Source organism: Narcine bancroftii, unplaced genomic scaffold (genome assembly GCF_036971445.1).
Source record: "Narcine bancroftii isolate sNarBan1 unplaced genomic scaffold, sNarBan1.hap1 Scaffold_310, whole genome shotgun sequence".
NCBI classification, from domain to species: domain Eukaryota; kingdom Metazoa; phylum Chordata; class Chondrichthyes; order Torpediniformes; family Narcinidae; genus Narcine; species Narcine bancroftii.
Window position 1 is genome coordinate 1 of NW_027212048.1, and position 25,168 is coordinate 25,168.

General features: G+C 47.9%; 1 long non-coding RNA gene across 1 annotated transcript in view; it reads left to right on the top strand.

Annotated features, from left to right (window-relative positions):
* The first annotated feature begins 15,026 nt into the window (after positions 1 to 15,026).
* The window catches only part of LOC138750956 (uncharacterized), a 34,107-nt gene continuing 23,965 nt past the window's right edge, over positions 15,027 to 25,168 (top strand). Inside the window, exons 1-2 of the long non-coding RNA XR_011349637.1 lie at positions 15,027 to 15,165; positions 17,485 to 17,584. This is a non-coding gene — a long non-coding RNA (uncharacterized lncRNA). The remainder of the gene's footprint in view (positions 15,166 to 17,484; positions 17,585 to 25,168) is intronic.

The following is a 25,168-nucleotide window of genomic DNA, read 5'->3' on the forward strand; positions in this document are numbered from 1 at the left end:
ATTTAATTGTAAATAGGGCAGAAAGGGATTTATTTCAGAAATGTATTCTTTGTTGCAAGAAAAAATAGCTAAACTGGATTTAGATAAATCGAAGCCTAAATGGGAGAAAGATTTATCCTTAGAATTATCCCAAGAAGGATGGACTACTCTGTGTGAAGATAGTGTGACTAAATTTGGTGAACTACAATTTTCTACATCAGTTGTATTAAATGCCGGAAAAGTTAAAAAGATATGGATTTAGTCATTCGGATTTATGTTTTAATTGTGGGACTCAAATTGGTACTTTTTTTTTTCAATTCTGTCTGGTTGTGTGATAAAGTAAGTCTTTTAGGATAAAAATTAAAGAGTTTAAGACGGAATTATTGGAGACTACTTTAATGTTAGATCCACTGCTTTTTAAAATGGGGTATATTACAACTTTAACAATGGATTTAAGAATGGATAAATCTCTAATTGAATTTATTGGGATTACTTGGAAAAATTATGTGGATTTAAATATGAATAGTTGGCAAAATGAAAGCTTGTATTTATTTGGAAAAGATAACAAATTACGTGATTTTTTAAATGTGAAGATTGGTCTAAAATTTACAGTCTTTTGCCTCTCTTCCTTCTTAAAGAGTGGAGTAACATTTACAATTTTCCAGTCCAGACTGGGCAGACAAGGATAGATGGACTTTAAACATGAACATGGTGAGTAATTAGTGAAGCTATTCATTCAGATATACTCCTCACAACGAGGTAATTCCAAAACACCCAAGTTATAGGGTTCCACATGAGAGGCGAGGCCAATAGCCGCAGAGATCAAGACAAAGCTGAATCATACACACCATTACTACCAAGATTTACATTAGTGACATATCAGAGTCAATGTGATACTTCAAGATTAGTTACAGCACACTAACAGACGCTTTAGGCCCACAAACCTGTGCCTCCCAATTCACCTTCAACACGCTCATGCTTTTTGAACAGTGGGAAAAATCTGGACCCCCCTCCCCCACCCCAGGGAAAACCTACAAACACACATGGAGAACATAAAAACTCCTCACAGAGAGAGTAGGATTTGAACCCCATCCCTATCACTGGCAGCGCAACAGAGTTGCGATTCTGCCATCCACTGTTGAACCATGTTGGACAGGAAGAAACTCAAATCAAGGAAGTCAATAAATGGAGAGCATCAATATTTCATGAGTTGGTACGGATTAGTCCAGATTTTGAGAAAAGTTGGATGGACAGTACTTTGCAACAACATAATAACAGTCAGTACAAAAGAAGCCACAGCGAGCTCGCATGGGAGCCAGGAAGGGAAAGTAGCCACTTCATTGAAATGGAAGCAAGAGAATAGGCTCAGGAGCCAGAACCCAAGTGAGAGAAATTCTGGTTCATGAGCAAGTCACGAAAACCCAATGATGCCTTCCAAAGTTCATTCCAAAGGCATTCATCTCAATTTATTTCTCCAGTTTGGGTATTTTAGATCATTACCATTCCGCAGTATTCTTCAACATGTGTTGTTAAGAGGTGTAACAATGCAGCTCGCAGTATTTGACCAGCAGATATAAGGGATCCACCCTTCCACCTCTCCTTCATAGTGTCCATTTAAGACAAACATTTTTCTCTCAATTTGCCCATAATTTGCAAAGAAATGATGATGAGATCACGAGATGAAGCAATAGAACTTCTTTCATCTTTTGATTTGATTGTCTAAACAAGTTTTTTTTTTAAAATACAGACCTGTGAGGGTCTGGGATGCATTGCTCGGGTGGAGGTGGGGGCTGGTACAATGAGGACATTCAAAAGACTAAGATACATGGATGGAAATATAATAGAGAGTAATGAGTGTGAGGTAGGGAAGGGTTAGATTTGTAACGGCACTGATATACCATCGTTTACAAACAATTAAAGAGTACCCTCACTCGTTTCCTCCAGAAGACAATGCAGTCGACCTTCATTATCCTCCTCAGATACAACATTGCATTCTTCAACTCCCCAAACATCACCCAGCCAAACCCCTTTGACCTTCTCCTTAGCTCAGTACCACACGGTGATCCTGACCCTCTCTCTCAACTCCTCCTGCGTCTGAGATCCATCACCCATATACTGACGCTTAACGCACCTGCGCACGTGGGCTATTCCTCCAGTGCGACGATCCAATGACATCATCAGCGGCAACTGGCACCGTTCCCAAAGCAGGCAGATACATCACCGTGACAGCCCCCTCCCCCCACCTCCATCCTCCGCTCCATGCAAGGAGGTGACTGAATGGAACTGTCCCCAGGGTAACGGTCTGGATGGTTGACAGTTCAGCCTGATCTCGTATGATACTGCAAGACAGGAGATAGAGGGGTACGAACGGTCCTCGGGCGCACCGGTCCTCGGGCGCACCGGTCCTCGGGCGCACCGGTCCTCGGGCGCACCGGTCCTCGGGCGCACCGGTCCTCGGGCGCACCGGTCCTCGGGCGCACCGGTCCTCGGGCGCACCGGTCCTCGGGCGCACCGGTCCTCGGGCGCACCGGTCCTCGGGCGCACCGGTCCTCGGGCGCACCGGTCCTCGGGCGCACCGGTCCTCGGGCGCACCGGTCCTCGGGCGCACCGGTCCTCGGGCGCACCGGCCCTCGGGCGCACCGGCCCTCGGGCGCACCGGCCCTCGGGCGCACCGGCCCTCGGGCGCACCGGCCCTCGGGCGCACCGGCCCTCGGGCGCACCGGCCCTCGGGCGCACCGGCCCTCGGGCGCACCGGCCCTCGGGCGCACCGGCCCTCGGGCGCACCGGCCCTCGGGCGCACCGGCCCTCGGGCGCACCGGCCCTCGGGCGCACCGGCCCTCGGGCGCACCGGCCCTCGGGCGCACCGGCCCTCGGGCGCACCGGCCCTCGGGCGCACCGGCCCTCGGGCGCACCGGCCCTCGGGCGCACCGGCCCTCGGGCGCACCGGCCCTCGGGCGCACCGGCCCTCGGGCGCACCGGCCCTCGGGCGCACCGGCCCTCGGGCGCACCGGCCCTCGGGCGCACCGGCCCTCGGGCGCACCGGCCCTCGGGCGCACCGGCCCTCGGGCGCACCGGCCCTCGGGCGCACCGGCCCTCGGGCGCACCGGCCCTCGGGCGCACCGGCCCTCGGGCGCACCGGCCCTCGGGCGCACCGGCCCTCGGGCGCACCGGCCCTCGGGCGCACCGGCCCTCGGGCGCACCGGCCCTCGGGCGCACCGGCCCTCGGGCGCACCGGCCCTCGGGCGCACCGGCCCTCGGGCGCACCGGCCCTCGGGCGCACCGGCCCTCGGGCGCACCGGCCCTCGGGCGCACCGGCCCTCGGGCGCACCGGCCCTCGGGCGCACCGGCCCTCGGGCGCACCGGCCCTCGGGCGCACCGGCCCTCGGGCGCACCGGCCCTCGGGCGCACCGGCCCTCGGGCGCACCGGCCCTCGGGCGCACCGGCCCTCGGGCGCACCGGCCCTCGGGCGCACCGGCCCTCGGGCGCACCGGCCCTCGGGCGCACCGGCCCTCGGGCGCACCGGCCCTCGGGCGCACCGGCCCTCGGGCGCACCGGCCCTCGGGCGCACCGGCCCTCGGGCGCACCGGCCCTCGGGCGCACCGGCCCTCGGGCGCACCGGCCCTCGGGCGCACCGGCCCTCGGGCGCACCGGCCCTCGGGCGCACCGGCCCTCGGGCGCACCGGCCCTCGGGCGCACCGGCCCTCGGGCGCACCGGCCCTCGGGCGCACCGGCCCTCGGGCGCACCGGCCCTCGGGCGCACCGGCCCTCGGGCGCACCGGCCCTCGGGCGCACCGGCCCTCGGGCGCACCGGCCCTCGGGCGCACCGGCCCTCGGGCGCACCGGCCCTCGGGCGCACCGGCCCTCGGGCGCACCGGCCCTCGGGCGCACCGGCCCTCGGGCGCACCGGCCCTCGGGCGCACCGGCCCTCGGGCGCACCGGCCCTCGGGCGCACCGGCCCTCGGGCGCACCGGCCCTCGGGCGCACCGGCCCTCGGGCGCACCGGCCCTCGGGCGCACCGGCCCTCGGGCGCACCGGCCCTCTGGCGCACCGGCCCTCTGGCGCACCGGCCCTCTGGCGCACCGGCCCTCTGGCGCACCGGCCCTCTGGCGCACCGGCCCTCTGGCGCACCGGCCCTCTGGCGCACCGGCCCTCTGGCGCACCGGCCCTCTGGCGCACCGGCCCTCTGGCGCACCGGCCCTCTGGCCCTCTGGCCCTGATGCAGAACATGGACATTCAAAATACACTGGCATCAACCTGTTGATGGAAACAGTGTTACCTTTTCCATTCCTGTCAATCTCAAAACACTATGGATGGTGCCATAAGACCTGGAAAGGACCATCGTAAATGGGCTAAAGTGGTTTACGAACAACATCATGCCAAAGAAACACACGAGTACAGTGTTGTAAATCATTTGGCACATCCACTGCAGATGCTGCTGCCACATAGGAGAACATCAGAGTAATCTCATTTTTCGAAGAAAATCAAGATAACTGACCTGTTCATGAGCACTGTGTCTGGACTCAGATTCACAAACTCACCTGGCAAGGTCAGCATACAGTCATAGACTAGCTCTACCACTAAACATCCATGATCTGCCCTAAGAGCTGTAGTCACACAAAGGAGAACCATGGGCAAACGTTCGCTCCATGTCGATGATTTGCCACCTGCTGTCAATGGTGCTTTCGATCGTCAAGGAAAATGCTCAAAGAAGCTGTTGGCCCTGAAATGCTTAGCCATAATTCAGGTAGTGCCCAAAGGATCAGTGAGAGCTCGGACCAATGCTGACTCGAACTGAGACCCTCGATCTGTTGTAATAGTGCCCAGAACACCAAATGATGGAATCCAATGATCCACAAAAGTCCCATCAATTGTCTCTGCAGAGATGCCGATGATAGGAATTTCATCCTTCCACCTGGTAGTCCTGTCCTCACACGTGAGCAGAAAAGTACATTGCCGAGATGGCAGAAGTGGACCTTTCAAGCCACAAGGTGCATATGCTGGAAATGGGAATCCAAAACAACAAAATCCCCCAGCTTGAATTTCATGTGCCTGGAGACTTTAGGGCATTGACCCAGCAAACAAGTCCTTGCCCATAATCCAACATTCTGTTTTAAATGAACCCAGGTAAGATGTTCCTTAACCAGTTTGATTGATGCTGTTCCGCCAGGAATAGATAGATTGTGAAGGGAAAATCTCCTGCCTCATAGCTGCCCACACAAATAGCCTAGTCCTTCCTGTTGGGGGAAAAAAAGTCAGACCAACATTTCAGCCGATTCATCCAGGGTCACATCTTGAAGATGGAGACCAGAGTTGATCTGGTTACACCGGATGAAATTGGGGTCAGTGCACCGTACATGAGCCATGGCATTGAAATTGATGTCAGTAGTTGTATGTAATGTCGCACCTGGATTGGGCACCAATTCGCTTTCTCTCAGATGTCACGTGTGTCCGATGAAAATTGAAGGATGAAGTGCAAGTGCTGAATCTCCCTTGGCAAGTAGAGGTACAGTATGCATAAGAGGCTGGTGGTCTGTACAAATGGTCAAAGGATGACCTTCCAATAAAAAAGCTGAAATATTGGATTAGAAATTGGGATTCATGAGGGAATTACAAAGAAACATTTCCAAATTGTATCTTCTACTTCAAGAGGAATCTCCAAATCCAGACTTGAATAAATCAAAAGAAAGATGGGAATTGGATTTGGGAACTGAAATTGACCCTTTTTGCTGGTCTGACATTTGTTGGGACAGTACTTAATGTTTTTGATAGATTAGGTAATAATAACTTATTCATCAATTATATTTAATGGCACATCTATTAATTTATTCCTAATTTTTCAAATTCATGTTTTAGATCTGAATCCCATCTTAAAATTGATTGTGGGGAAATGCAAAATTGTATTTCCTTAGCAAAGGTGACTTATAATATTAGAACTGGGTATGATACCTACTTCAAAATATGGAAACCATATTTAGATATGGGTTTAGATATCTAATGTATTCACTTCTCCACCCCACCACCACTTTTCTTTCATCTTAATGGTTGAACCTTATCATGTTGGTTTAATTCTACTATTTTATTAATATCCTGCCTTTCCTTTTGGGAGGGAATAGTAATCACAGGAGCTTTGCACCTAGGTCTGTATTTTTTTCTTTTATACTTTTTTTCTCTTCTCACTTTTATGTACAGTACAACATTTATTTTATTATTCTATTTTGATCATTGAACGTATCATTTGGATACGATTCTATTATTATATTCAACTGTATACAAAACTATAAATATATATTTTTTAAAACAGAAATGTTTCACTGCGAGATACATAGCTAAGAGTTCTTGCCCAAATGTACTATACTTTGCCTGAACCGGTGACCGCTTGGCTGAAAAAAAACATCAAAGGTTCCAATTGCCCACAGACTAGCTGTTCGAACACTGCTCCCACAGCACTGACAGATGCATCTGTTGTAAGAGACTAAGGCCTTAGGCATTTGATGTACAAGCTTAGTGACATTTACAAGAAAAGTGTTCACATCATGGAAAGCATACACAAAGTTAAGGTCTTTTTGAAGCAGACATCAGATCCTTTGAGTCGTTCAGCAAGAGGTAATAGAGATGCTGTGGCATTCACCAGGGAACAGCGATAAAAATTCCTCATACCTAAAAACCATCACAATTGGCCAACCTTAATGGGGGGATGAAATTCTCAAAATTCACACACTTCTCATTCATCAGCCAAAATACCATGTTCCATAACTCTACGTCCCAAAAATACAAGAACAGCAGCTCCAGAAACACTTTCCTGGGATTGATCACGATGCCACATTCCTCAAGCCTCGGAAACAATGAGATAAGGTGGCTCTTGTGCTTCTCTTCATCCACACTTACAACCAGAATCTCCTCGATCAACACAAGCACCAAAAAAAACACAAGGCCAGTGAGTTCGTGGTCCATGAACCACTGGAATGTCTGAGCTGCATTCCATAGACCGAATGGTATTCTCAGAAACTCAAACATGCCGAACGGGACCATCACTGCTGTCTTCGTGACATCCGAAGAGTCAAATGGAATCTAATAGTAAGCATGTACTAGATCTATTTTAGCAAATGCATATTTGTCGTGGAGGTTGGCTGAGAAGTCTTGTCAATTTGGAATATTGTATCAGTCAGGCACGGTGGAATTGTTCAGGGAACGATCATCTCTTCAAGGCCGCCAATCCCTAGTATTTTTCAGAACCATATGCAACCATGAAGCCCAGCAGCTGTCAGATCTGTGGACGACACCCAACTCTTGCCAATCCAATCTTGCGATTTTAAGATAATCTGGGGGCATTACGACCTGCGTCTCAGACCCTGCCTTTATATGGTGGCTTATTGCATGTCTGTACACCGTTACGATGGGGTCACGAGGCGAGGAAAACACTTGCGCAAGGCTTAGAAAGGGCAGGAATCAGGTTGAAGGCTTGTCAGGCAGCAGATGGCATTGGAAGGACAACAAATGCAGCTCAGTTGCATTCAAGACCTGCAGTCCACACAACAACGTTTTTTCAAATACATCACGGAAAAATGTGACAAGAAATCCACTCCCAAAATGGAATTTTCCACATTTACAACTGAAAAACCACCCAAAAAGATTGTAAGACAGAAATGAAGCACGAGTAACCTGTGGCCATGTTTGAAAAAGAGAATAATTTGTAGCTGAAAGAACACATGACAAATTAGAAAAACTATGTTCCTCAGGGATTGGAGGGACCAGCACTGATCCAAAGTGACAGATAATTTTGGAGTTTTACATAGAGATGGCAAACAAATAACCTACTCCAACAATTGCCTCAAATTGTTTCCATTTTTCTCAGTTGCCTTCGATAATCTCTCTCAAATGAGAACAAGATCCCAAGACAAAAGAACAGAACCAGGCCACCAGGCCCATTGAATCTGCTCCGTAAATACACACTGAGCTACTCTACACTCCTTCCAATTTCCAGCCTTTTCCGCATATCCCTTCATGCCCTCACTAACGAGATATTTGTCTATTTCTTGTTTAAACACTCCCAGTGATCTGGCATCCACTGCTGTATGAGGCAATAAGTTCCACAGCTCCATGACACTCTGGCGAAAGAAGTTCTTCCCAATCTCTGTTTTGGATGAATAACCTCTAATTTTCTTGTCCTCAACTCACCCACCAAGGGAAACATCTTACCCGCATCCACCCTATCTAAACCTTTCAAAATACAAAATGTCTCCATGAGCTTTCTTTTTTAATTTCCAATACCCCAATGAATACAATCCAAGAGCTGTCAAACACTCCTCGTACATTATATTTTGTATTCTGGGAATCATCCTCATCATTCTCCTCTGAACCCTGTCCAACAACATCACATCCTTTCTCAGATAGGGGGCCCAAAACTGCACCCAGTACTCAAAAGGAGGCTCACCAGTGCCCCATAGAGCCTCATTAACATCTCTTTTCCCTTGTACACTATTCATCTTGAAATGAATGCCAACATAGCATTCGCTTTCTTCATTACCAATTTCACCTGGTCATTAACTTTTAGTTTTCCTTGCACAAGGACACCCAGGTCCCTTTGCACATCCAAGGTCTGAATTTTCATCCCATCCAAATAGTATGCTTCCTGTTTATTTCCACTGCCAAAATGTACAACTGTACATTTCTCGGTGTTAAATCTCATCTGCCATCATTTTGCCCAGTTTCCTAATCTGTCAATATCCTTCTGCAACTTTACGGTTTCTACACTTCCTACTCTGTCCCCTATCTTGGTGACCTCCGCAAATTTGGCCACAAAACCATTTAAACCACAATTCAAATCATTAATTTATTTTTCCTTGGAATATATCTATCCTGCATTCCTTATATTACTGCCACATGCCAATCCAGAATCGATCATGACTGAACCTGAACATGTTTATTGTGATAAACATCTTCTAATAAATGTTCTGGGTTTAATTTTTTAAAATGTTGTTGTGGCTCCTCTTCATCAACTGTTTGGAAGCTGAATTCACAAAATTTTCCAAATATTTTTTCAGCAATAATTCTGTGGTACAGAGGATTACTCATCTTTCCTTGAGGTTAAAAGTTGCATTTTGATTTTCTTGTCTCAACTGAACATTGTACAAGGTGAAGGCTGATTAAAATGGATCCAGTAATGATGGCCTTTAACTTTGCATTATTGCTGTGGCTACACAGCTTGAATGATAAACTGGTGTTTCTACAGGGAATTAACTCATGGAAATTTTCTAAATACATTCATTGGAGATAGACCTTTGTGAAAAGTTTATTGCCCATTGGCAACAATCCTTGAAAAGAGATGAATCATCACCCAACAGAGCATAATCCAATCTGTCAGCACGTGGTCCATACACATCACCCATTATTCCCTCTTGTTCATGTGCCCAACCAAATGCCTCTTAAATCGTGGTGATTTCACCACTATCCTGGCAACGTGGGCCAGACCCCCACTGCACTGTGCAAAAACCTGCCTCACTCCTTTCCTTTTCCCTTCTCATGTTCAATATAGGCATCGTAGTATTTTTACATCTCCCACAGGGGAGGGGGAAGAAGAAATCTACCTTCTCCAGCACTACAATAATTGGATAAATTTCAACCAGGTCATCACTCAGCTTCCAATGTTCCAGAGAAAACTATCCAAATTTGTCCAACCTCTCCCCAGAACCAATGCTCTATCCCAAGCAACCCCCTGATAAACTCTTTTTGTCATGCAGCAACTAGAAATGCAGAAAACACTTGAAATGTGGTCTAACCACATTTATACTTCATGCCCTGCTCAATGAAGAATACTTTCTTTAACACCCTACACTTTTGTTGCCACTTTCAAGGAGCTCGCGCTTGCACCGCAAGATCCCTCATTGCAACACTACTACAACTCTTCTCAAAGTGCAAGACACTTGTCCAGATTAAACTCCATCTACCATTTTCTGCCCACATTTATAAGTCATCTGGTTTGGAAGGGAAAATATGAGGGGAACTGAGTGGATCAACAGGACAGAGAGAAAACCTGGGGGGGTGTGGGCTGGTTACATGAACTTGGACAATTCCTTATTCATACCATCGATTCACAAATTCAATAAGAGATGGTTCCTTTGTATTTGACCTCACCCAGACAATGGAGGAGGCAGAAGACAAAGGTCAGTGTGGGAATGGAATGGAACTTAAAACATCTTGTGACCATGAGCCAAGATGGCCATTGTGATCCAAGTGGAGGCGCTCAGCCTATCTGTCATTTACTCTGGATTGGGTTTCTTGCCACAGAGGGCACGGACATGGTTGGAGGAGGTGAATTTGAAACTTACCCTTCATGAGAATCCCTGGATGGTGGTAACTGATGTAGATTGCAGGAGAAAATGCCCGAGGACTGGGAGGAATTAGGAATCTATAATTATTTGAAAGATCTTACTGCAAGATTCATCACCAACGAGTTGGAAAGCCGCTTCACACTATTCTCCCTTTCAGAAAGATTTAGTTAATAAACAAAACAATCTTTCTGTACAGCCAGAGGCAAAAGGGCTCTTAATTTAGTCTTACAATCAACAGACTTTGAAGTTACCCACCGTAAATGACTCAAAATTCAATTCTCGATTCACTTCTGGTGGAAGTATTAGAGCCAGTGGCTTGCTAAATCAGATGAGCCTTATTCTGAGTTTCCATTTTGACTTTCACACCATCAAATGCAAGCCCCAGTTTTTGATCCCCAAGTATTTTCTATCCTTACCCACTTTGCAACCACACCTACCTGAAATTGGAACAAACAACAGCTAATTTTAACATGTATAAATCATATACAAAATAATTTACCCACATTTTCACATCACTGTCGCCACCGAGTGATAACTTGTGCCCGTCAGGAAACTGCACCAGCCACTAAAGGGTGCAATTTACCTTGGTGTTACTGACTCTTTTCCAGTGTTAATTTTAGACATAATGACATATTCAACATGCACAATATTTATTTTCTTACTGACGAGAACTAGAAAGCATTGTGTAAAAAAGAGAAAAGCTCGTCAACCAGGAGATACAAACTCCTGACTGCAATGTTGCTGTGCACATTTGCTACATTTTTGAAGTCTCACAGTACTTACAACAGATATTCAAAGTCAAGCAATAATAGAAATAACAGAATATTATGGCACGGTACAAGCCCTTTGACCCACGATGTGTTGATCTTGATATTTCTAACAAAAAAATAATACCCTGTAGCGGCTACTGCGGTAGATGCTACTAAATAAAGGCAAACACATACAAAGTTAGTCAACTCAAGACTGGTTTATTGCAGACATACACAGACCTTTTATTCCCTGCCTATCAATGAGAATATTAGTGAACACCTTCCGGTCCACAGGTCCAGCAGGTTAAAGCTACGAGCCATTAGTGCCCCATGCCTTGAGGCAGGGGCTTCATCTGATCCACTCACTGTACTTTGGTACCCAGCACTGTTAGCCCGCGATGTGTCAGGTAAGTCTGTGAACTGATGGTGGCGGTTTGTAATACTGCGCTGTGCATCCGCTACAACCCTGTTTTTCTTTCACCCATATATGACTGTCTAAGATTCTCTTAAATGCTCCTTACGTGATATTGTAATGGATAAATATATTTGGAGAATTTGGTAATATTTGGTATTTTGGTAAGATTTAGAGTAGGTTACATACATACACACACATACATTTTAAAACATCTTATTTGAAAGACTGAAGAAATATTGAAGATCTCTGGTGAATGTTCTGCACATTCACAAGTAGGTGTTAATCGAACTGATGTCATAAAATGAATGACCATTGTTTGGAAATGGAGCCAGGATGGCTACAAGTACCTTTCTGCAGGCTGCTTACAGGAAAGTCACTCCTAGGTTTTGTTTATCTAACACTAGGTTAAGCAGAAGAAAGAACTCCTGTTGTTTGGAATAAGAGGAATGGAACTCTGTAGTAGCTTGCAGAAATAAGTTACCATCTGGAAAACCCTAACGGGGCAAAGTTCATCAGTGAGACATTGAGGTGACTAATGGTGGTACCTCAGTTGTGGAAATCCTAGAACAACACATCTCTCTCTAAAAACCCTACAAGAACTATCCTGAGCGGTAAACATTTACCTTTCGAGCACCAAATCCTGGTGAAATTTATACACATTCCATTCTGTGCACAGCAGAATTGCCTGCATCCAGAGAACTTGGAAGAAAGAGAAGTAAGATTGAACTGTGAACCAAATCACTTTTCTTAAATTTAAACACATTACAAATATGTGCACTTAGAATTAAAAAGGGGTTAATTTGGGTTTGTTAAGTATAGAGTTAGGTTAAAGTTTAATTCTAATTTAATGATTAAATTTGATTAAAAATAACTTCTGTTTTAAAAACCACTTGTCTTGGTGAATGTCTCTTGCTGCTGGGTTTTGGGATCCTTTGGGCTCTTAACAATATCTGCTTGGATAATGACATTGGGCCTGTTCAAAGTAGGAAATGGCTTCTACCAGCAGGAATTTCTATTTGATAAAAAAATATTGATAGGTGGCTGGCCACATACTTTTCCTAAAAATTAATACCCTCTCCCTCCCTAAACCACATTCAGCCCCGTGACATCTTTCTACGTTGCATTACTGGGACCACCAAGGACTTGACCCATTTCCCATCTCTCCTTGCAATGCCAATAATGGCAGCTGCCATTAAGAACTGACAAATCACATTTTAATTCAGCAAGCAAGATGAAAATCATCCTGACATACTGCTTAAAAAGAAGGGTCATCAAACCTTCCTAATTTTGTCACTTCATTTTTATTTTGCTTCCCATGGGGCATTAGCAAAAACTGTCCTATCAATTGGCTCACCAAATTATGAGTAAAATCATGATTCCTGTTCATGAAAACCCATAATTTTCAATGTTACACAGATAAACTAGGAAGAATTCTGTAATAAAAGTGAATAAAACATTGAAAGAATTTCTCCCTTATCAACGCTGAGATTGTAGCACACCAGGCAACTGGGCAAGCAAAAAAGGCCAAATCACAGCAACACTTGGACAGTCCAAGATGAGAAGGAGCCTGGGCCTTGCACCATGTGCGGGCTGAGATGCCCTTCACTTCCGCGTAGCGGCCAGCCAGCTGGAGAGTGATGCTGGAAGTCAGGGGTACGTCACCAGAAGTGGGCGGGCCAGTGAGCACACGTGGGGAATTTAAACCAGTAAAGCCAGTCTTTGTTTTACACTCACCTTGGGTGGATGTCTCTTTATTTGGTCGCGCTGCCGCAGCGGATGCTACAAATGGATAACTTCTTACTTGCTGCATCCAAACAGGTCTGCAAGATACACCAACCTAAATAGAAAACATGACCAGAAATCTCAGAGATCATAAATTCAAAAGGATTGGTGAAATCTTTACTCTGTATTTTTAACACCAAAGTCCATATATTTTTAAGGCATTCGATCAAGTAACTGAGAAACATTACATTTTAAACACATGGTACGTCAGGATCAGAAGGATTGGAGCATTATTGTTCAGGTGACACAACTTTAAAAAATAACATCTAACTTTATGAAGAATGTGATGCTACAACAGGAAAAACGGATGGAATTAGGCACATTCTATGAGCATTGGGAAGCAAAAAATGGATTGGTTTTCCATCCCTTCCTCAGCGACCCAATGACCCCGACAGGTCCTCCCCGACCTGCGACCATAGTGTAGTCCAAAGGATCAATCAGACCCCACAATGGTCGCAAGTCGGCGTTTTGCCCCCGTGCGAGGAGCCCTGAAGTCTTGTAGGAGTTTATAAATAGTTATTATTTTAATTAAAGGAGTTTAATCCAAAGGTCCCACAATGGTCGAGTCGGGGGGGAGGGTGGGTCCACGATGGTCGCAAGTCGGGGTTTTTCCCCCATGCGAGGAGCCCTGAAGTCTTAGAGCCTATTTTTAAAATCAAATGATTTGACAAACGAGAACAGTCACAGGATTGACTTTGTGACTCAGGGTCCATGAGCTGGGGGCAGCCATCTTAATTTCTGTGCGCATGCGCCAGTCGTCAGTTGCCACTTGCGAAAGGGTTCGCTTCGTCGCCCTCAATCGGCACATGCGTATCTGCAACATATGCGCGAACTCACCACGCATGCGCAAACCAGACTTGCCAATCACCTGACCCCGCCCCTTCCCGCTGCAAGTAACCCCGCGGCCTCCAGCCTCGCCCTGTCGGCGGCATCAGGCCTCGCACCGACGCCTCGGCTCCACCCAAACACCCCGCCGGTACCGGCCGCTCCCGGGTGGGGCCCGGTGGGCTGCGGGTCGCCCGCTTTCCCTGGACCGCGCGGCTGTGGAAGGTTCCGGCGCCTCCGCCAACTTACTCCCATTCGCTCCCGAGGCGACACGACGGACCCCGAGCAGACGACGCTGCCGCAAATGTCCCGCCTCCTCACAGCAAGAGCCAATCAACCCGCGAACCCGCCCATCAATCCAACCCGACTTCAGCGTCCAATCAAATAGCGGCCTCACCGAATCAACCCGTTGACTCGCGTAACTGAATGAACCAATCAGCGAGCGAGCGAGCGAATACACAGGTGAACCCAATGAGCATCAGAAGACAAATCAAGCAGTCGAAGGATCAGAAGACCCTTCGGCCCTTCCACTTTTTACTAATCCAACAACAATCAAATCCTTGGGAAGCACATGATCACTTTGTCCTGGCTCCAGGATTCCTCTGATCTCAAGCAATACATTGTACCCCAACTGCAAGGGAGACTATTTATTCTCAATCTTTCCTTCATATTTATTACCGCTTCCAATTTAATGTCTGCTACTTTTTTCAAAGTATTTACATCTAAGTTCAATGCATATGATCCCTCTACGAGTGGGTACGGCAATAAACTCATCACAAGTCCATGGATCCCAATTTCAAATGCACCTTCAAAAGCGGAGAGAATTCCAAGGATATTACATTTTCATTGAAGACATTTCTTAAAGTCTAAGCAGCTGATCGGTTATTGGGAAATTGTGACACTTGGTGTTCGGCTCCTTTGCATTATCCTCTCTCGATCCGTGCTGCTGTGTCCTCTCATAATGTTGTAAGGTCATCTCCCTTTTTACCAACGACCAAGAGATCCACATTCAAACTTTCCTTCTATCACCTGCTTAAAACACCCCAGAAACAAATCTGACGATCTTTGTGCACTTCTCATGCTTCAGGTAAGGAAACTGTACACGTGACTCCCGATGTAAGATGAGCAAGACCATTCGATGTGAAATTTGAGCGTGCGCGCTACTGTGATGGGTGGAAAGGCGGACACACGCCCAAACATTCAAAGTCAAAGACTCCTTTATTACACTCGCAGCTCTGCTTCTATTCTCTCCCTGCTGCTGTCGACTGGAGTGATGTCACATCCATGCCGGCCTCCAATTGTTCGGTGTTCCCTTCTTTGTTGATTCCTGCCGTGTGCGTTGTCCCCTGGTATGAAAGTTGTTGGTCCCCGTGGACTCTGAACAGTTGCCACATTCGTCGGCCATCTTGTGTACAGGGTGGCATCCCAGTTAGCATGATGCCCCACCTCCCTAGAACCAGCGCTGTTCGCTGCTTTCGGTCGCCTATATCTGGGTCGTGGGGACTGAATTTGCTAATGTCCAGATGTGCTGGTTTGAGGTGGTCAATGGTGAAAGTCTCTTCCTTTGCACCGATATCCAGCACACTCACCATGATGTGTGGAATGAATGATACACACCCGTGAAGTCGAAGTCGAAGACTGGTTCGTTGAACTGGCAGCTCTGCTTATATACTCTCCCGCTACTGATGACAGGTCTTTCGAGATGGCAAAGCCAGCCTCGGATTGGTGGGTGTTCTCGTCATTGCTCATTGCTTCCCACTGTGCGGGATGTCACCTGGGACGAAGATGATTGGTTGCCGCAGGATCTGTGTAGTCACCGCATTCGTCATCCATCTTGTGTACTGGCTTTCGTCCTGGTGAGCAGGCCGCCTCAACCATATATTGTGGAAGAATATGGACCCCATATTTACAAAGGTGGCTCTAACATTCCCTTTCTCCTTAAGGCCCCAGTTTTTGAAAAGGAACGTTAAAGTAATTGGTTCTCCTGTTGGGGGTCCCTTGTCCTTATTTTTCTTCTTTTTCTTTTAGAAAGGGGATGGAGGGGAGATGGGGTGGTTTAATGGGGGGGGGGATTTTTTTATTCTTTCTTTTAACTACGACAAGTGTATTTATATATTATTTGTGTTATTATTAATTTTGTGAATTCTTTGTGGATTTTATTTATAAATAATATTTTTAAAAAATGATCAGAGGTCAATCCACAGGACGTAAAGTGGGCTAGAGCAACACTGGGGACACCCTCCTGCCCCACCCCCCCACCACCCCAAATATCAATGTGATCCACTATGATCATTGACAAAATCATCGAGCACCCATTCACACGGCCAACAGCATCATCCAGCTATTCCCGTCGGGAAAGAGATCCAGGACTTTCAGAGCCAGTACCACTAGGCCCAGGAACAGCCTCTTCCTCCAGGCAGGGAGAACGTGGAACGATTGATGAGCTGCTCATACAAATACTCCTCGACTCTGCTATTTATTCAACAATATCGAGTAATTTTTTCTGGACGTGCTGCTCATGTATCATTTGTCTGTTGTGTGAGGGCTTGGTTGTGTGTTTGCGTATGTTTATCCCAAGAACTCTGTTTTATCAGGTCGTACTTGTGCTATCCAAGGGTAATAAATTTGATGTTGTACTCTGGAGCGGGTGCAGAATAGATTTTCTGGATCGGAGAATGTATCTCATGAAGCAAAGTTGACTGAGTAGGGCTTTTCTCTTCCCCTCCCCCCAACCCCGCAAAATAGACTTTATTTACAAATTATTTCCAAAGAGGAAGACCATTCCAAGTCTTTTCTCCTCCTCCTGTTGTATCCAGATATTCCCTTCACTGCACATTGCTGCATACGTCTCTGTTTACCTTCATTGCCACCACTTTGATACCGTGTGGTTACTGCCCCCCTCTGCTGTTGGAGGAGTTCCCCTTGGTCTCAGCCTCTCAGTGCACGGTTATGGAAGGATTATGATCCATCCCCATAGTGCCTTCGTGTTGGCTATGCCAAGCCTCCGTGCATCCCTCAGCATCTACCCCTGCAGCCTGGAATATGCCAGTCGGCAGCGGTCCTTCCCCGACATATCCGCTTGCTGAAAGACTGACAGGACACGTTTAACATAGAACATGAGAGCACAGTACAAGCACTTCAGCCCGCGATGTTGTGCCGACCGATGTATTCATACCAAAATAAAAATAACTAACCCCTTCCTCCCTCATAACCCTCTATTTTTCTTTCATCCACGTGACTCAGAGCCTCTTAAATGCCCATAACGTTTCAGCCTTCACCACTACCCCAGTTCTAGGGCTCGTCCCATGTCCATGACCTGGTACACATACACTGCATTCCCTCCCTTTGTCACCCTCCTGCTCCCCCCACCCCGAGCCAGTAGTGAAGGTGATTTCTGTCCAAACAGGTGTGGCGGACGTCATCCAGGGAGCAGATCCGGGAGATGAACCCAAACTGCAACGAATTCAGCTTCCCGCAGATCTCTGAAAGCACGTCCGTGGGCCAAGGTGAGTGACCCGAGGTGAACCAGAGCTCCAGGGGTGGTTTGTCCTCTGGGTCCTTCCCTAATACTGTCCCCTGTCACCCACCTGGCCCTTCCCCAAAGCCCTCATCTCCCACCAGGCCTGTCCCCAAACCCCTCCCCCTGCTGAGATCATCCCCAAAATACTGTCAGGCCTGTCAACAAAGCCCCTATTCCCCACTGGGCCCATCCCCAATGCTCCACCCATTGCTTGGACCGTCTCCAGAGCTCCTGTCTCCCACCAGGGCTTTCAACAAGCCCCTGTCCCACAACATGCCCAGCCAAAAGTCCCTGTCCCCGTCCCCCACGCCAATTCACCTGTATCCAAAGGCCCAACATCAGGTCTGTCCTCCCACCAGACCAGTTCCCTCACTGGGACCCTCTCCAATCGATTACCCATCACAACTACCCCACCAAAGTTCTTTAACCTTCCCCTTCCCCCACCCACAGGCCTTGGTATCTGAGCTGCTCCTAGGACCCCTAGACAGTGGAGATGTGGGGAGGGCAGTGCTCCATCTCCTTCCCGTTGACAGTGTCCCATACCTTCACAAAGCTGGGGAATCCCCTGACCCTTGGCACACAGATATCTATCCCATCTGAGCCAGTCCTCTCTCTCTCTCTCTCTCTCTCTCTCTCTCCCCCCACCATCCTGGAGAATGTGGCCCAGTTCAGCTAGCTGCTACAGTACACACTGCCCTTCACCTCTTCCCCAGGACTTCTGCTCCCACTTGTCCTTCAACGAGCTGTGTGCCCACAGCCAGGAGCTTCCCCCTCCTAGTTAACCTTGGCCCTGTGGGTGAGTGGGTGGGACATGACAAGGGTTTGTAGGTGGTGGAATTGGGGTAAGAAAGTTTGGGTGAGACCTGGGAAAGAGAACGGTGATAATCCGGCCGGTGTGAGGCATTGAAGACGGAGTCAATGGGCAGTCCCCTGCCGGGTCCATCCCCCAGCATGTCTATCTCCAAAACTGACATCGCCAGGTCCATCCTCAATATCATCCCCTGCCGGGTCCATCCACAATCCCGTCCCCTGCTGGGTCCAACCCCAAAACCGTCCCCCGCTGAATCTGTCCCCAATACCGTCCCCCGCCGGGTCCATCCCCAATTCTGTGCACACCGGGTCCATCCAAAATCCCGTCTCCCTCCGAGTCCATCCCCAATCCCACCCCCCGCTGGGTCCATCCCCAATCTTGTCCCCCACTGGGTCCAACCCCAATACCGTCCCCTACCTGATCCATCCCAATAACATCCCCCACCGGATCCATTCCCAAACGCATCCCCGCCGGGTCCATCAACAGCCCATCTCCTGCTGAGTCCATCCCCAATGCCATTCCCAACTTGGTCTGTCACTAATTCTTTTGCCCGACAGGTCCTCCGACAAACCCACTGGTCTCTCCCCAAAGCCCCTGACCCCCACCAGGTCCATTTCCAAAGCCATTGTCCCCCACCGGCTGGTCCCCAAAGCTCCTGCCTCCCCACGGGATCTGTCCTGAAGCCCCAGCCCTCATGTCTGTCATGTCTGTCCTCCCACTGGACCGATCCTCTCGATCACCATTCAGAACTACCCCTCCCCAATTCCCAAACCTCCCCCTTCCCCCACTGACAGGCCTTGGAACCTGAGCTGCTCCTGAGACCCCCATTTGGTGGTGATGTGGGGAGGGCAGTGGTCCAGTCTCCTTGCCGGTGGCAGTGTCCCAGACACTCATGGAAAGTAGGAGGAAGAACCCTGGGAATAATTGAGAGTGGCGAGGTTAGTGCCGCGGTTAGAAAAACGCTGATAAGGGGCCAGCGAGCCGGGAATTCCCTGACCCTTGGCACCGGGACATCTGTCCCATCTGAGCCAGTTCTCTCTCTCCCCCCACCCTGGAGGCTGTGACCCTGTGTAGCTGGCTGCTACAGTACACACTGCCCTTCACCTCTTGCCCCAGGACTCCTGCTCTCACTTGTCCTTCGACAAGCTTTGTGACTACAGGCTGGACCTTCCCCCACCTTGCTACCCTTGGCCCTGTGGGCGAGTGGGTGGGCCATGACGAGGGGGTTGTAGGTGGTGGAATTGGGCAAGAAAATTTGGGTGAGAGCCAGGAGAGACTGGTGATCATCTGTCCAGGGAGAGGCATTAGGGACAGAGTCACTGGGCAGGGGTCAGAGTCTCAGGGAAACATGGGCACTGGAATTGGAAGCAATCACAGCTCATGGAAAGTAGGAGGAAGAACCCTGGGAATAATTGAGAGTGGCGAGGTTAGTGCCGCGGTTAGAAAAACGCTGATAAGGGGCCAGCGAGCCGGGTTCAAATTTGACACTGTCTCTGGGGAGTTGTACATTCTTCCTGTGTCTGCGTGCATTTCCACAAGTTGCTCCTGGTCCTTCCACCATTTAAAATATACCGGGGTTTGTAGGTCATTGGTGTAATTGAGTGGTTGTGGCTCAGAGGCTGAAAGGGCCTGTTCCCGGGCTGCATGTGTCAATCTAAAATTTCCATCTAAAATGATAGTCCAGCCTGTCATGAATTATTTAAGGATTCAACTCAAAAGTGTGGACACGATAGACAACTCCGAAACCATCCTTTTGGCCCTTCTTTTCTGATGGCCAAGCTGCTTGCAAACAGTCCATATCCCTCTCATCCTTTTCATTCCACGGACCCATTCAACTCGCATTGCATTGTCAATCTCACGGCCTGTTGGAAGAAGTTATTTCCCTGTCTGGCAGCCTGATTTTGTTCCTCCATATCTCCTTCCTGATGGTAGTGGGTCAAAGATGCTGTGTGCTGGATGTCTGCGGGTCTATTTACAGGCCCCATCCCTGTACAATCAGAGGCTCCTTGTCTCGAAGTCCCATGCATGTGGCCTCTCACTCAGCAATCCCTCGTCGGTACACAACTACCCCCTCCTTACCTACCTCTACCAGCCCTTAGAATCCTCATGACAGTTCCAGGCACCTGTTATGTCGACCCTTGCTGACCCGCGCCAGCTCTAATTTGGACACTGCCTCACCTAAAATATTGGAATAACCAGCGCCTTCTACCCTTGAGAGCCCGAGGGAATCCGCACCCTCAGCAGTGTCCTGCTGGTGCACCATCGAATGCCCTCCATCCCCCTTCCACAGGTTCCCTGCTGTTATCAGGCTCCTGTATGGACCCCACCCTGGCAAAACTACCCATATTTTCACTGATCCCTCTGTAATTCAACATTCCGTCCAGGGGTCAGCGTTGTATTGTGGGACTGGTGGAGAACAAAGCACCAATATCAGGAGACAGGGAGCAATGTAGAGACCCCCAGCTCTGTGAGATGGGGAACATTGCAGAGACTCCCAACTCCAGGAGACAGGGACTAGCACAGAGACCCACAGTTCTGGGAGAACGGCTGAGTTGTACACAAGTCTGGAAGTGGCTGGGCCCAGAAGTATACAATGCTATTTTCCAGGGTAAACTGGAACAAACGCGAGGCAATGCACTTTGGTAAATTAGTCCGCTGTCCTCTTCACAGTCAGATCTGACTACCTGAAGGTGTCGGGGAACTGGCTTGGAGGGGCCAAGGCATGCAACAAGAATTGGTCAGAGCCGATTGTAAAGGTCCACCAGAAATTGGGTGTGTGGGAATGACATTCCCTCTCAGAAATGGGGAAGAACCTGGTTATCAGGTGCAAGGTGCTCTCGGTACTGCCGCATGTGATGCAGGCGTGGCCCATCCCACATACCTCTGCCCTGGCGATTACCAGAGCAGTTTCCCTCTTCATGTGGGGATCCAAAATGGATGGAGTGGGAAGGAGATCCATGTACGTCACCAGACTATGGTGTTATGAGCCCAAAGGACCCCAAAACCCAGCAGCAATAGACATTCACCAAGACAAGTCGTTATTTAAAAATAAGTTGTTTTATTTATCTTTTAATATGAAAACAGAATCAAACTTTAACTTATCTCTATTAACCTAACTAACCTTAATCGCCTTCTAAGTCTAAGTGCACGTGTATGATGTGTGTGTAAATTTAAGAAAAGTTATTTGGTTTACAGTTCAATCTCACTTCTCATTCTTCCAAGTTCATTGGTTGTAGGCAATTCTAATACTGTGCACACAATTGAACATGTATAAAGTTCATCAGGCTTTGCCACTCAAGAAAGTTCCGTAGGGTTTGCAGAGAGAGATTTGTTGTTCCAGGATTTCCACAACTGAGCTACCACCATTAGTCACCACAATGTCTCGCTGATAAAACTTGGCCCATCAGGGTTTTCCAAATGATAACCTCTTTCTTTCAGGCTACCACAGTGTTCCTTCCTGTTGCACTTATTCCGAGAGAAACATCAGACAGATAGCACTTCCAGCCATCCGCCACTCTTGAGATTTCTGTTTCCTACAATATTCTCCTGGCTTGCACTGTTCAACTGCTTTCAATGCCATGCCCACTCTGGCTGAGAGAGCTTGTTTCACCCCTTTCTCTCTCTCTCTCACTCCAACTGAGATTGCATGTGACTCTCTCACTTGAAAACCACCCCCCCCCCACCTTTTTCAGAAAACAACAGAAGTTATCCTTCTTGGTCAAGCTGTTGTCTTAGCTAAACAAAACCCAGGGGTGACCTTTCTTTCAGCACTTTGTAGATATTCAACCAGCCAGCCTGTCTCCAAACCAAAACAATGGTCTAGTTATTTCATGACCTCATTTCAATTTGCAGCTACTTGTGAAATGTGCATAGCATTCTCCATAGTTTCTGTGATGTAACTGAATATGAATTCTTCAGTATTTCAAATAAAATATGTTTTAAAATGTGTGTATGTCTTTAACCTACTCTAATTTTACCAGATTCTCCCAAATATATATTCCATGACAATGGGGTTAAGGGCGTAACCAATGTGGCCTTCATCGTGTGAGGTTGCATCAGACTGAGCATGGAAACTAAGTACAAGGGCATCGAGTGCCGCTATGAACCAAGGATCTACCTGTCTCAGATGTTCTGAAAGATTGGTGCAATGTTCCAGTCAGCTAGACTTTGCCACATCACCTTTGTGGAAAAGTTTTCATAGACAAATATTTTGACCACAAAGCCATCAGGTAGTGGTCAGCACGGAATTCCTGCTGACACAGAGATACCAGGACTTGATGGATAATGCGGGGTGATCCTCTGAGCAGAGAATCCAGAGACAGACAACCAGACCTCCCTCTGGTTAAGGAGAGTGAGGCCATCACGGACAAGGAGTGTGGCCTGAAGGACCAGGTCAAGGAACATGAGCTGTAGCTCGATGACCTTACTCTGGTTAGGGAAAATGAGGCTATCGTAGACAAGAGCTACAGGCAGGTGGTCGCCCAGGGGCACACGGGATGAGGGGAAGTGGGTTACCGTTAGGAGGAGGAAAGGAAGGGGGCAAATTCATGTGCAAGCACCCGAGTCTGTAATCTTCAGAAATCAGTACTCCACCTTGAATACTGAGGAGGGGGATAGTCAGACCATGGTGGGCAGAGGTGTGGTGTCAACCTCTGTAGGGAAAAAAGAAAAAGGGCAAGAGTTATAGGGTGAGGGTTAGTAGGATAAGGAAAGGGACAAGTTTAAATAATTTGAGGGAAGAAAAGCAGGAAGTCGTAAACAGATGTTGCAGTGAAAATTGTGAGAATAGTAGAAAGGAGGATATTCAGAAGGTAGGATGTAGGAGATCCCTGAGTTGTATTTATTTTAATGTGAGGAGCGTAGTAAGGAAGCTGGATGAGCTAAAGGTGTGGATTGACATGCGGCATTATGATGTTGTGGCCATTAGCGAGACGTGGTTGAAAGAAGGTTGTGACTGGCAGTTGAATGTTCCAGGATTTCACTGCTTGAGATGTGACAGAGTTGGTGGATTAAGAGGGGGAGGTGTGGCATTAAATGTCAGGGAGGATATTACAGCAATGCTGAGGCAAGGTAGACTGGAGGGCTCGTCAAGAGAGGCAGTGTGGGTAGAGCTGAAAAATAAGAAGGGTGAGGTTACTATTATGGGGGTATATTATAAGCCTCCAAATGGAGAAAGGGAGCTAGGAGAGTTAATGTGCAAATAGGTGAGATATGCAAGTGAAATAGGGTGGTGTTGGTTGGGAATTTCAATTTTCCAAACATCAATTGGGAAACGCAGTCAGTAAAAGGGCAGGATGGCTAAGCATTGTGTTCAGGATTGCTTTCTGCAGCAATATGTTGAGACGCCAATTAGAGGGGGAGCAGTGTTCGATCTGTTGTTTACGAATGCAATGAGGCAGGTGACAGAGGTGTGCGTTAGGGAGAACTGCGGATCCAGTGATCATGGGTCCATTAGCTTTAGCTTAATGATGGAAAGGGATAGGTCGGGTCCGAGGTTGATGGTCTTCGAGTAGGGGAAGGCCAGATTTGGAGAAATGAGAAGGGATTTGCAGAGAGTTGTGTGGGTTGAACTTTTTCCTGGAAAGGATGTAGAGAAAATTTGGGGGACATTTAGTGGTGAGATTTTGAGAGTACAGGATCTTTATGTTCCAATCAGGCCAAAGGGGAAGACTAAAGGTTTGAGGGAGCCATAGTTTTCTGGTGAAATTAAGAAGTTGGTACGGGACAAGAGGTAGACCTACACCAAATATAAAAAACAAGGGATTAAGCAGATAGGTAAAAAGGGATGTGTCTATAGCTAATAAGGCGAAGGTGAATCCTCAGGGTTTGTTCACATATGTGAACAGTAAAAGGAGGGTTAAACATAGAATAGGTCGACTGGATGATGGGACCAGTGAACTATGTCAGGAACCGTATGAGATAGAGAAATATTGAACAAATTTTTCTCATCTGTATTCACGAGGGAAACGGACATTGGGCTATACAAGATCAGAGAGGTAAATGGTTTAGTTATGGAAAGGATAGGGATTAGTAAAGCGAGAGATTTGGAGCTTCTGGGGTCAATTAAGGTGGATAAGTCTCATGGTCCTGATGGGATTTTTCGCCGGACTTTAAGCGAGGTCAGGGAACAAATAGCAGGGGCACTGACAGCGATTTTTCAAATTTCACTGGAGGAGGGTGTGGTGCCGCGGGATTGGAGGGTTGCAAATGTAGTTCTGTTGTTCAAAAAAGGCAGTAGGTGTAGGCCAAGTAATTATCGGCCAGTAAGTTTGAGTTCGGTGGTGGGGATGGTTATGGAGGGTATTCTTCGAGATAGTATGTACAAATATCTGGATAGGCAGGGATTGATTGGGAGCACCCAGCATGTGTTAGTGAAGGGAAAATCATGTTTGATGAATCTTGTTGAGTTTTTTGAAGAGGTGATAAGAAATGTGGATGAAGGTAGGGCGGTTGACAAGATCTATTTAAATTTTAGTAAAGCTTTTGATAAAGTACTGCATGTAAGGTTAGTTAGGAAGGTTCATCACTATGGATTAATAGATAGTGAGATGGATTCAGAGGTGGCTGGGAGAAAGACAGCAGAGAGTCATGGTGGACAACTCTCTATTAGGATGGAAGCCTGTGACGAGCAGTGTGCCTCAGGGATTGGTGCTGCGTCCCCTGTTGTTTATCATTTATATTCATGATTTGGATGAGGGGATGGCGAACTGGGAAAGCAAATATGCAGACGATACAAAAATAGGGGGAGTTGTGGATGGT